Source organism: Lutra lutra, chromosome 15, assembly GCF_902655055.1.
Source record: "Lutra lutra chromosome 15, mLutLut1.2, whole genome shotgun sequence".
Classification (NCBI taxonomy): Eukaryota; Metazoa; Chordata; class Mammalia; order Carnivora; family Mustelidae; genus Lutra; species Lutra lutra.
This window is the reverse complement of record NC_062292.1, coordinates 37,588,763-37,602,893: the sequence shown is the minus strand read 5'-3', so window position 1 is coordinate 37,602,893 and position 14,131 is coordinate 37,588,763. Positions and strand designations below refer to the sequence as shown.

The window sequence follows — 14,131 nt, the reverse complement described above, 5'->3', positions numbered from 1 at the left end:
AATGGTGTGACATCATTTGGAAGGGTTTCACCTGCCAGTTCTATATAATTTCCTGAAAAGACAAGGACACTTTTGTCAGTTTCCCCTCCACTTTTGTCATATACAATATGTATGCATCAAGGGGTGGTGTGGTGGAAAGGAATAAGGACTGTCTCTTCTTGTTTATTTCCTTTTTGATGTGTCCTTGTGTGTAATGTTTTCCAGTGTGTGATTTCACTTGCAGTGTACTTAGATGCTAGATAACATGGTGATTAAGTGTGGGATTTTGTAGAGACCAGTTGTCCATTCTAAAGACTTGGTGGAAAGTCTGCTGACACTCTTAGCTCCAGAAACAGACCAGCAATTATATGCTCTTAAGCAATTTGGAGCTGCACACCTTAAAATAGAGAAGCCCAACCCAGCTTGTGGTGAAATGGGCCTGGCTAATTTTAGGTAGGAAGTCACACATGTTCCTGACTCCACTGGCCCTGCCTGCTGTATTTTTGGCCTGTTTGAACTGTAGCTGTGATCAGGTTTGTCTCCAGGCAGAGATTGATCCTAGGTTGTAGGGAGCTTTTTCCAATTAAAAAGGTTATCTTTTGTTGTCCTATATGTATTAAAGTTGGTCTGTCTATTCTTTCCAGGCACAACCAAGTTTTCTTTGAAGACTCAAATGGATATATATATTTTTTCAGCTCAAATTTAAATCTATTTTTTAGTGTATTTATGGTGAATTAGTCTTCAGAATAACCTATACCATAACGTTAGCGAAGGTGGGTGAATTAATGTTCACCCGACGTGTTTGTAAAATAGGCTAAATTACTTTAGAAAATACGATTTCTTTGTAATTTTAAATGCATGCTAAAGTGATTTTGATACAGGGATCAATCTATCTTACATAACACCTGATCTGTGCATGTGTCAGATCGTGCGTGACCTTTCCATAAAGACTTGTGAGTGTTTTACTCCTTCCTTCCTCCCTTTGTCCTTAGGAACTAGTTATTCCAGTTTTTTATCTTCTTCTTGTGCCCTTCTTTTCTTTCTTTCTTGCCTTTTTGCTTTTGTTATTGTTTAAATCACTACTCATTAGAAACATCTTTTTGTGTATTTTAATAGTTTATCCAGCACAGTGAAGTTGGAAATATGACAAATGGTTAAAATAAACACTTCAGCCTCCCTGTAGGTTGCAATTAATCCATTCTACCCATGTATTCCATCAATATGACTCACAGGCAGCAAATTCGAAAGATTTTTAGTAAAGCTAAAGTCAACTGTATGAAAAGCATTAACAACTTTTCTTCTTTTAGTTATGACTTAAATAGTATAAATATGACTAATATTTTAGAGTCTAAAAAATTATACCTTTTTGAGCTTCAAATTGAGACTTTAATGTTTCTAAATGTTTTTATTAATTTTCTACTTTATTGATAAATGTTAAAGGGAAATAGTCCAGAAATTATTGAAGAGAGTTACTGAATATTCCTATTTAACTGTCAATAAAACCTATTTATTTATTACAAACAAACCTGATATGTGTATCCATTTGTTTAAAGTAGGATAGTTTTTTGTTTTTTGTTTTTGCTAACATTCGCATGAATATGGGTGACATTTTTATATAGTAATAAACCAGGAAAACAAAATGTGTATATTAGAATGTTTTGGGGTACAAATATAAAACCAATTTAAGTAATGAGGGAACTTAGTAGTTTATATAAGAGGAAGTTTAGAAGCAAATCATCAAAGATCCAGGTTCTTTCTGCATCTCAGCTCTGCCACTCACAGTAATTGGTATCACTGGAAGATTTAGATTCCTGTGGTTATGGGATGGTGGTTAAGAGAAGTTAGAACTCTGCTTTCTCTTTAATGACCTTGGGGGTGAGAGACAGTGGCTTTTCATGGCACTCTGCTTAAATCCAGAAAATTTCTTTCCCCAGAATCTTCCAGAACATTGGATCCCAGTGGCCAAAGTTGGCATGAACCTACACATTCCTAAAATAATCATTGGTGGGGTAGTGGTAGATGGGTGAATGGTGAGATTATTATGACAGATTATTATTAAACAACTGGCAAGGAATAGGCGTTGGGAAATCAATTAAAATGTTCTCTGCATTTCTTAGAATATTGGTTTATATTTTATTTTTTTAGATTTTATTTATTTGACAGAGAGAGTGCACATGAGCTGGGGTGAAGGAGGCAGAGGGAGAGGGCTTGATCCCAGGACCTTGAGATCGTGACGTGAGCCCAAGGCAGACACTTAACTGACTGAGCCACCCAGGGGCCCCGCTGGTTTATTTTTTGAAGACTATCTGTTTGATCCAATAGAAAACACCATACTCAGGATAAATTTGGTTTATGCTGAGATTGGTGATATTACATTTAGATATTTGGCATATTTCTCTTGTTCATTTTCTAATAGGTTCTAAATTCATTTATTTTGTGTAGTTTACTTCATAAATATCTCCAGAGACAAATTATTATTTACCTAAGTTTTACTTGGTGTTTTGAAATAGTATTAGTTTTTGAAATATAACAATATAGCTAGCTCTGGTAAAAGAGTGATCTTCATTTGATCTATTGTTATTTGGACTTGTTTCAAAGACAGTACTTTTTTTTTTTTAAAAAACAGCACATTTTAGAACACTGAGAAGTAGTTTCATATGGAGGGCCTCAGGAATTGAAAAAATTGCCATGAGCGTGGTTGGTTGTGTTTCCCTATCGTATTCCCTTTTGTTAGCGGAACCAGTTCTGATGGTGTCTGCCAGACTGGTTGGCCCATATATTCACGGATGTCTCCCTGGCAGGACAACTTCCCTAATAACTTCTGCTGCAACTATCCAAGAGTGAAATGCCAAAATTTAGATCTTAATACTCTCCCTGGTAGATTTCCGAGGAATTGCTGTTGTCACTCTTTGCTGTCTTTCATGCTTCCCAGCAGTCAGTGGCGTAGAGCCAGTAGTGATGGCATCTCCTCAGTTCTAACAGCAGAAGTTATTGTTACCACACCGTCCCTGCATTCCCTGAAGTGGTGCAGGACTTCAGGGAACTCAGAAGTCACCCGTCCTCAATACAACGTTGACGATGCTTTCTCTTCAGGTTTTTCTTTCAGGCAGTGGCTTTGGCGCTCTAGCTTTCTCTTTTATATTTTGTTGATGACTTACCTCAAGTGGTAGTAGTGCTGGTTGTGCTGTGCTCAGTTGTAGCTGTCGTACATGGACTAACTTTAAATCTCACGGACATCCTATGGGAGGGAAATGTTTATCTTCATTTTGCAGGTGAAGAAACTTAGCACTGAGAAATGAGGAAACTTGCCCAGAGTAGTCTGGCTCCAGAGTCTGTATTTTAATCTGCTGGGTTTTTTTTTTTCAAGATTTTATTTATTATTTGACAGACAGAGATCACACGTAGGCGGAGAGGCAGGCAGAGAGAGAGGGAGGAGGAAGCAGGCTCCCCGCCGAGCAGAGATCCCAATGCGGGGCTCGATCCCAGGACCCTGGGATCATGACCTGAGTTGAAGGCAGAGGCTCAACCCACTGACCCACCCAGGTGCCCCAATCGGCTGCTTTTTAATAGATTTAATCCAATTTAAAAAGTCTGCTCCATTGTCTCTCATTGTGTAGAGACCTCGAATCAGCTCAATATAGGCTGCATTATTACCATGGGAGGAAATATTAGAGTTTAAACCATATGTGGTGCGGGTATATGTAATTTTAAACAAGAATGCAGTTTCTTTTCTGAAATTAATGAATCAAGGGTAATTCCACACAAAACAATTACTGAACTTTTTCCTTGTGATTATTGATGCTGTCTCAGGATATCCCCCTTCTGCACTCACTACTTCTCATGTTTAGGATTTATGTCTCCATGTTTAAGTGAGTCCTTGCTCTAACTGTCCTAGCTATTTATTCGTAGTTTTCAACACATCTTTATTAGGTCTTGTTTTCTTTATTCCTGTCTCTTTAGGTGGAAGAATTTCTCTTCAGAACAAATCCTCCTTTGTTACTGACTTTCCACTTTTATAAACCCATTCAACCCAGTATCAAGTTCCTACCTTTCTGATTGTTAGCTAGGTTAATAGCTCAACTGCCTCTTACTTTTTTCTTAAATCAGAACTTGGACCTAGCATAGTGCCAGCTACTGGTCAAATAAATGATCAGATAAATTCACTGAGAGCTGCTTGTTATAGAAGTGATCTGAAGTGTGCGCTGGTATGACAAGAGTAGGGACAATAGAAATAAGCGACCATATGATATGTATCTGGACCAGTGGGTTTGTTTAGGGATAGTTTGTGCTTAAACTCTTTCCATTCAGGACCCACATCTACTTGCTGCCTTCTCACATCACAAGATTTATTGGGACAGTTGCTGTATATATATGTTTTGGAGTCTACCTTCAAACCTATTTGTACCCATCCACACATAGCAAAAACCCAATAAAAAACCTAACGTTTAGAAAGTAGAATTGATGAATCATACATACGATTAAGTGGTTTAGGAGACTTTACATATTGCCTAACATGGAAGAAAAATCTGTGAGTCAAATGCAGTTACCATGTTCTTGCTCTAGCTGTGTGTTCCTTGCAGAGCTCCTTCTGAGTCCTTCTCAATCTAGATGCACGTGGATGAATTGGAGTTATTACCACTGAAAGTATTAGCTTTATATCATAGATTGTTGAAGAAAACGAAACTTTAATTTTCTCAACCTTGCTAACCTGGAACAAAACTTAATGTTGTTCTTTAGAACCATACCTTTGAGATATGTCATTTTGGCTTTATAAAGAAGATAGTTAAGAATAGCTGAACTTTTATATTTGGCTTTGGAACATTATGTGCTCCCTGACATAGCCGCCCGCGTCTAAGAAGCAAATCAAATGTCAACGTCCAGTGTTTGTTGATTAACATTTTGATAGGGATGCTGCGGAGTTTATATTTCAATAGTTTGATTATGACTTGTCTCATTAAGTGCTTTTATTTGTTCACATGTGCTTTAGTTTTGCCGCTTTAATCCAAGGTCACTTCTTAATTTTTAATGATGATTCCCACCGTTGCCTGTGGGGGGTGGAGCGTCTGCTGTTGTCCTCTTCACTGTGGTGTGCTGTTGGACTGGTGCTTGGGCTCTGCTGTGTGGCCACAGCGTCACAAGTTTGTTCAGGTTTTTTCCTTGGAACATTCTTGTTTCATTGACCTTCAGGATAATATGTTCCTGATATTCTTTTGATAATATTCTCTCATTTGGAGGATTTTCTTATGTGCAAAGAATATCCCTCTTTCTTTTCCTCTAGATTTTTATTTTTGATTGACAAGGTAGAGGACAATAATTTACCTTTTAAAATATACATTTTAAAAGATATACACAATATTAGCAATAGGCATTTTGGAGGTACTTTAAGCATGCAGCCATAGTTTTATGTAAAATAACGACAAAAATCAAGGGCGTTAAGTGTGAAGTATGTTCTCAATCAACCCCAAAAGAATCTTTCTTTACTGGAAATACTTTTTAATATTTAACATTCAGAAATTTTTTTCTACTTTCAGACTCTTTGGTTTACACTAAAGTAATATTATACAAACTAGAAGAAAGTTTTTGCTTCAAGATTTTTTTAAAGATTTTTTTTTTTCACTTGAGCCAGAAAGCATTAGAGATAGCTTTAAGAAAGCCCTGAAATGCTGTGGTGTTCTGTACTGTTAAGTTTAATGGTTTTCCTGTTGTTGTATTTATTTTGGACATAGACTCATAGTTTATATAAATTAAGGATAATTTGATTTATTCCAGGTAGTGATTTAATTTTAACTTGTAGGAAAGGGTGTCGTTTCCCATTTCTGTAGTGGTTCATTCATTTTTGCTTTGTGGGAACCTGCCAAAAGTGCTCTTCAGTTGATTTTTTTTAGAGGTATTTAGGAAGTTGGTACCACTTGGGGTCTTAGAGCATATTGCAGAAGAGAACAGTGGAATAATAGAACTGGAAGTTTCCTTAAAGAGCCCCTAATACAACCTAGTAGAGGGGAATTGGCTTTGATGGACCTTAGAAGTCCTACAACCCTGTGCTCTCACCAGGTGCTGCAGGTGCCACTGTCTTCGTGCTGCCCCTGACTGCATAGAGATGTTTGCTACCAGCGTGAAACAGGCCTTCCCCGTGCAGGCACACTAGTTTTAAAGCTACCCCTCTTCTCGATACTTTTCAATAACAATTTCTTTAAGTAGGTGGTGTTAAACTTAATGCATTTATCTGATTAAAGTAATTCACAGTGAGGTGTGAACAACTGATAGACAGCCCTCAAGGGAGCATTTTAATTTTAAAGAAAGCCTTGTAAAGTTGAATTAATTAAAAATATGTGGTTGGCTATAGTGGAAAGATCTCTGAACTAAAGATCAAATGTGCCTCTGTCAGTTTCTAGTGAGGTTTTTACCATTTCTTCCCCCATGTGTATTGACACTCCATTTATAGTTTGTGATTAACAGCTTTAATAAGTGTGTAAGTGTATTTATGTATTCAGTGAATTTCATTAAGATATTTTTGTTATAAGCTTTCAATTAATAAAGCTATAGCATTATGGTTTTAAAGTCTTATTTACTGATTTATTTTTTCTGATTTGGCTTCCAGTTAAATGTTTTACAGAAATAGAAATAAAAATTAACTATTTAGTATTTACAGTATGTCAGTAAATGTGCTCAGAGTTTCTATTTCTAATTTATATTCATGACAACCATATGCAGTAGGGGCTATAAACCTTTCCATACAGGTGAGGAAATGGAAGCACAGAAAGGTTAAGTAACTTGCTTATGTCACACAGCTCTAACAGATGGGATTGGTATTTGAGCCTGTTTTGTCGATTCTAGAGCCTGAACTCAACCATTACACTGTTGCCTTTAAAATCCAATAGTCATCCTTTTATAATAGCATTGAAATTTGTCTCGGCAATTTAAAAAAGTCACCCATTTAGGAAATTTCTGGCTAATTCTAGGCTTGACCAGAGTTGTTGTGATACTGATTTTTAGTAGACGTCAAAAGGTAACAATGGGAAGAAGAATGTAAACACCGTATAAGATATTCAGTCCTCTATTGTTCACTCATTGAATGCTTCTGAGTGTCAAACACAGATGAAAAGCAATTAAAAAGATGACGTTCTTGGAGTTTCAAATCAGTGATTGTAATAGTGTAGGAAGGGTATGTAAGAGGTTGCTGTGTGTAGCACTGAGTCTGAAGAGGGCACTAACTCAGCTTTGTGTGAGGGGAATGGGGGACAGTGGGAGAGAGGGCAGAGGGGAGAGTCAGGGATGTCCTGAGGTGGTGGAGGGAGAGACGATTAGATACTATCTTGTCAGCTCTCAGTTGGATATCAGGCTGTTATTTCTCTGAAGTTGGTTGGAGTTTTACTTCGTATTCAAAATCTGGTGTGAATAAGAGTAAAGGATATATTGCTTTTAGTATAAACATTTATATCTAATGAAAATGATTAAGAAGCACTCTCTACTGCAGTGTAATATGCCCTGGCAGGGGGTTGTTCGGGTTTGGTTTTGGTTACTCACAGCCTAAAACAGCGTCTGATCTAAGGTGTGATTTACTGAGCTGTCGAAGCACTATTTTCAAGGTACTGAAACGGCTTTTAAAGAAAAGGAATAGAAATTGTAAAGGGTATTAAGACCTTAATAATTACTGTTAAATTCATTTTTTCTCTTAAAGTATAACAACTGTAGAACAGATGAAATTTGTAAAAGTGAAGCTATGGAAATAAAAGATATAAAAAGAAGTTGCTGAGTAATCCTTTTGATATCCGTCTTGTGGCAATTATATTGTCTTGAACTTGATTTTTATCACCCTGACTTATGCCAACCACTGGATTTTAGGTTTTTGAGGATAAGTACCTCTTTGGATCTCTTATAGATTTTCAGAAAAAGTGTCTTCCATATGGATGATGTTCGAATAAGTTTTGGCAAGTTTCACTTTGTTATTAAAGTAAAATTAGTAAAAGTTTGTGCTGTATTTTTAATACCTGTTTTAGATTTATTAAATATTAAAAAAACTTTAATGTAAAGAACTTTGAAAGGCTATAGATTTTTATATCACAAGCAATAGATGCTGTTTTTAAAACGTTTTTTTTTTTTTAAATAGAACTGTGTTGATAAACCACAAACTCTGTAGCTTCGTAGGCAGAACTGGTAAAGATCAGATAGAGCCTTTTCCTCTTTCAGTTCCTTCTTATTTATCATTTGAATCTGAAAATAAAGTCTAGAGCTATCAGTTTAGTACATCTGATGGTCTTCTGAAAATGTGTAAGTGTCCAGAAATTAGTCATTTCAAAAGAAATTTGTCTTAGTTTGGTAGCAGAAATGGCATCAAACATAAGGATGTTTGTAGTATTCAAATGTATCATTAATTAAAATTAAACTGTCCTTTAAAATGTTGTCACCTGGGACGCCTGGGTGGCTCAGTTGGTTAAGCAGCTGCCTTCAGCTTAGGTCATGATCCCGGCGTCCTGGGATCGAGTCCCAGATGGGGCTCCTTGTTCGGCGGGGAGCCTGCTTCTCCCTCTGCCTCTGCCTACCACTCTGTCTGCCTGTGCTCATGCGCGCTCTCTCTCTCGAACAAATAAATAAATAAAATCTTAAAAAAAAAAAAATGTTGTCACCTGGGTGATTGTAAAATTTGCCTTCTTTTTAATTTTGACAAAAGATTATTTGAAATAATTTATGAATTTGTATAGAAAACTTTGGTTGAAATGAAACCCCAGTAAGTCCATGTGTGTTTTAATATGCTAGAGCAGTGCATGTCCTTAGGTTCTATGCATTTAAGGTACAGTTGCTTTGAAATAAACTAGCATTTATTTAATAAGAAAGTGGTTCAGAAAGGATTCTTAAAGGCCCCCCCCTTTCTTTTTTTTGAGATTTCAGTGTATTTTGGATATGATATTTGGAAGAGGAAGTTGGTGGTTTTTTTTTTTTTTTTTCTTGGAAGAGGAAGTTGTTTAATATTTGGGGAATTTTTTTCAAGGTCTTGGTCACTTAATCTTTTATATAAACTAAAATAGTGTTTTAATACTTATAAGCAATTAATGAGGTTGGTTTTTTGGTTTTGAGAGAATAATGTTCTCTTTTTATTTTTGTGCTTATTTCTACAGAGAACTTGAGAACTAAATTTTGAAGTTGTAGTTTTGCTATAAAATGTGTGATTTTGGTAATGAATATATGCAGGATAATAAGGGTAGCACAATTTCATCAAGATTATATGTTGCTTATATTTGTTGTGTATGGGTTTAGACATGTTATGGAAGAAATAGTAAGCTGAGAATTTTTATGTACTAAAATACTAGTTTCCAAGTTCTTTTTTTTTTAATCATTTTTTAAAAATTTATTTTCAGCATAACAGTATTCATTGTTTTTGTACCACACCCAGTGCTCCATGCAATCCGTGCCCTCTCTAATACCCACCACCTGGTTCCCCCAACCTCCTACCCCCCTACCTCTTCAAACCCTAGTTTCCAAGTTCTTAATGGCTACTGTTGTGTTTGTCAATGACAATGTTTACTCTAAAAAGTGGAAATATTAAAACTGAATACTAGTTGGAATTCAGAGTTTTCGTTTAGTTTTAGTTGTAAATATTTACTTCATTTTTGGCTTGATAGTTGAAGATATGAATGAGTATATATATGTATATATTATATATTATCATATAATATATAATATAAATATATTGTGTCATTGTCCTAAATTTGGCTTTTAAGGCTAATGTAGCTGTCCAGAATTCTTTATAAAGCCATTTTGAAAGCCATTTACTTATGGTTTACTTGGCTGGGAATCTATAAGATCTTTTGGCAATTTTTTTGACTCATTTCTCTCAGGTATTATCCAGGTTGGCATTGATCATTTTTTTAAAATAGATGGATATGGAAAGAAGAGAAATGGCCCTCATATCAAAATTTGTACTTTAAGCCTTGTATCGTATACTACTACTTTCTTATTTGTGAGATATTCAAAATGGTAGTCCAAGTATTGAAAATGAAGTTACTGAATACTACTGATTGTTTTCTAAATCATTATAGTAAGACTGAATTATATTTAGCATGGTTTATGGTTTATATTTTTATGGTATTTTAATTCTTTGAAAGTATATAATTTCTATTATGTTTAATAGGTATGTATAACAGATTTAATAAATACAATGTATATATTTTTTAAAACGTACTATTAAATATGACTAGAATCTTACCTTTTTAGATATAGGTGAATTTAATCTGGTCAAATCACAAAAATTATTTATATGTTGTTAATAAGGGACTTGACAATACATTCTAAGTTAAAACTCTGCATTTAAAAGCTAAGGTTGAAGAGAGTAGAGGATGGGTGGCTTTTGCTTAATTTATGTGTTGGAAAAGTCGACAAAGCTAGAGCTCAGTGCTCTTTAAGAGATCTCTTCTTCCCACACAGATATTTTTAACCCAGAAGGACAGAGTGTTGAATCTTCTGCAGCTAAGGGAAAGACTAAAGACTATTTTATACTTCTGGTATCTGTAATCAGCAAATTGACCTGATGAAGGCCTGCTACCTGTTTGTACCACCTCATACCATCTGCATGGAGGTGTTAAATTTTGGAAATTGTATTTTTGCCTTGTTTCACTTTTACTTTTTGTTATATTTGGTGTTTACTTTTCTTTCATTAGATATTTAATGTTTTTATATTTTTAACTGTTTTAGTTTATTCTTTAGTTTTTGCTTTTCATTGTACTTTGCTTTTCTTATTATTTTGTATTAATTTCTTTGGCTCTTAAAAAGTATTGTTTAAAGTATTTAATGAAATTTTTTTTGGAAAAAGTTCTGCTCTTATATAGAGTGCCCTTTGAATGCTTTTTTAATGAGGCAAGGAAAGCTAGAAGAGGAGGGTGAATACAGGCATACTTTATAGATATTATGAGTTCTGTTCACACTACTATAATAAAGTAAATATCACAATAAAGTAAATCAAGTGAAATTTTTGGTTTCCCAGGGGATATAAAAGTTATGTTTACCCTAGACTGTGTTTTGTTAGGTGTGCAATAGCATTATGTCTAAAAACAATGTATATGCCTTAATTTAAAAAATATTGCTAAAAAACACTAAGCATCATTTGAGCTTTCAGGAGTCCTAATCTTTTTGCTGGTGGAGGATTTTGCCTAGATGTTAACGGCTGCTGGCTGATCCGGGTGGTGGCTGTCAGCAGTTTCTCAAAACAAGAGATGTTTGCTATAGTGATTGACTTTTCCTTTCACGAAGGATTTCTCTGTGTGTGATGCTTTTGATTGCACTTCACCTATAGGACTTCTTCCAGAATTGGAGTGAATCCTCTCAAATTCTGCTATTACTTTGTCAACTACGCTTATATAGTATCCGCTGTTGTCTGATATCCTAATGTCCCGACATCTAAATCCTTTGTTGTCATTCAGCAGTCTTCGGTCTTCACAGCATCTTCATCAGGAGTAGATTCCATCTCAACACCACTTTCACCCATAAGAAGCAACTCCTCATCCATTCAAGTTTTATTGTGAGATTGAAGTAATTCAGTCCTATCCTCAGGCTCTGTTTCTAATTCTAGTTCTCTTGCTCTTTCTACCACATCTGCAGTTACTTACTCCCTGAGGTCTTGAACCCCTCAGTGTCATCCATGAGGGTTGGAATCACATTCTTCCAATCTCCTGTGAATGTTGATGTTTTGACTTCTTTTTTTCTTTTAAACATTTTATTTTTAATTTTTTTTTTCAAGATTTTATTTATTTATTTGACAGAGAGAGATCACAAGTAGGTAGAGAGGCAGACAGAGAGGAGGAAGCAGGCTCCCTGCTGGGCAGAGAGCCCGATGCGATGCGGGGCTCAATCCCAGGACCCTGGGATCATGACCTGAGCCAAAGGCAGAGGCTTTAACCCACTGAGCCACCCAGGCACCCAATGTTTTGACTTATTTACATGAGTTGTCAATGTCTTTAATGGCAACTAGAATAGTGAACTCTTTCCAGAAGGTCTTCTCCTTACTTTCTGCAGATCAGAGGAATCACTATGTATAGCATCTATAAACCTTATGAAATGTATTTCTTAAGTAGTAAGACTTGAAAGTAAAAAAAAAAAAAATACTTTTTGATCTATGGGCTGCAGAATGTATATTGTCTTAGTGGACATGAAAACAACACTAATCTTGTACATCTTTTTCAGGGCTTTTAGTGACCACGTGCATTGTCAATGAGCCCTAATATTTTGAAAGAAATCTCTTTCTGAGCAGTAGGTCTCAACAGTGGCTTAAACTATTCAGCAAACCATGTTGTAAACAGATGTGCTGTCATCCAGGCTTTATTGTTTCATTGATGCAGCACAGATAGCATAGGCTTAGTATCATTCTTAAGGGCCTTGGGATTTTCAGAATGGTAGATGAGCACTGGCTTCAATTCAGTCACCAGTTACATCAACCCCAGACAAGAGAGTCAGTCTGTCCTTTGAAGTTTTGAAGGCAGGCTTTGGTTTCTTCTCCCTAGCTATGAAAGCCTTATACAGCATTTTCTTCCAATATATAGTGGTTTTGTCTGCATCGAAAATCTGGTGTATAGTGTAGCCACCTTCATTAATTTTGTCAGCTAGGTCTTCTGGATAACGTGCTACAGCTTCTGCATCAGTACTTGCTGCCTCACCTTGTACCTTTATGTTATGGAGACTACTTCTTAAATCTCATGAACCAGCCTCTTCAAATTTTTCTTCTACACCTTCCTCACCTCTCAGCCTTCATAGAATTGAAGCAAGTTAGGATCTTGCTCTAGATTAGACTTTTGCTTACGGCAGTGTTATGGTTGATATGATCAAAAACTTTCTCTGTGTCAGCAATAAGGCTATTTTGCTTTATCATTTGTGTGTTCACTGGAGTAACATTTTTTAATTTCCTTTAAGAACTTGTCCTTTGCATTCACAACTTGCTGTTTGGCTCAAGAGGGCTGGCTTTCAGCTTCTTTTGGCCTTTGACCTGCCTTCCTCACTAAGCTTAATCATTTCTGGCTATTGATTTAAAGTGAGAGACATGTGACTCTCCCTTTCACTTAAACACCTAGAGGCCACTGTGGGGTTATTAACTGACCTGATTTCAATATTGTGTTTTAGGGAATTGGGAGGCCTAAGTATAAGGAGAGAAATGGGGAAATGGCTGGTTGGTGGAACATTCAGAACACACTCAAACATTTACTGATTGAGTTTGCTGGCTTATAAGGGTGTGATTTGTGGTGCCTCAAAACAGTGGCTCTAGTAATAATCAAAGATCACTGATCACAGATTGTCATAACAGATGTAACAATAATGACAAGTTTGAGATACTGTGAGAATTTCCAAAATGTGACACAAAGATAAAAAGTGAGCAAATGCTGTTGGGAAAATGGCACCAATAGATTTGCCTAATGCAGGGTTCCCACAGCCCTTCAATTTTAAAAACACAGTTATCTGGAAGCACTGTAACAAAGCACAATAAAATAAGGTATGCCTGTATTATGCAAGGTAGTTGTGGGAACTCTCAAAACAGACTAATGCTTTCTTTTTAATTGAATATGAATAGATAGTTAAATCTCTTTTTCAAGGTGAACACAAATAAATGGGTTTGGTGATATGATTTTCTACAAGCCTAAAGTCTGGAATCCTTGGCACCTGAGTGGCTCATTCGGTTAAGTGTCTTTCTTCAGCTCAGGTTCTGACCCCAGGGTCCTGGGATCAAGCCCCACATCAGGCTCCCTGCTCAGTGGGGATCCTGTTTCTCCCTCTGCCTACCACTCCCTGTGCTTGTGCTCTCTCTTTCTCTCTCTTTCACATAAAAAAAAAAAAATCTGGAATCTTCTTATGGCTAAAACAGTGTCTTATAAACATCACGGTGGAGTGGAAAATTATTGGACCAAGAGTCGAAACATGGCTTTTGGTCCTGGCTTTACTACTTATTAGTTATATAACTTGGTTGAGTCATTTAACTTCTATTTTTCTTTTCACAGTTACAAAAAATTTGCAATGCATAGCTCAAGAATTGTTATGAAAGTCAAATACAAAATGACATGAAAAGTTCTTTGTAAACTGTACTGTGCAACACTACATAGATATAAACTTCTATTTGGTTTCTATAGGGCTGGTGGTATTTTAAAAAAAAAAGGCGTGATCAACAGAAATTAAGTGTTAG

General features: G+C 36.0%; 1 protein-coding gene across 5 annotated transcripts in view; it reads left to right on the top strand.

Annotated features, from left to right (window-relative positions):
* The window catches only part of DENND1B (DENN domain containing 1B), a 266,328-nt gene that overhangs the window by 2,897 nt on the left and 249,300 nt on the right, over positions 1-14,131 (top strand). The window lies entirely within an intron of this gene.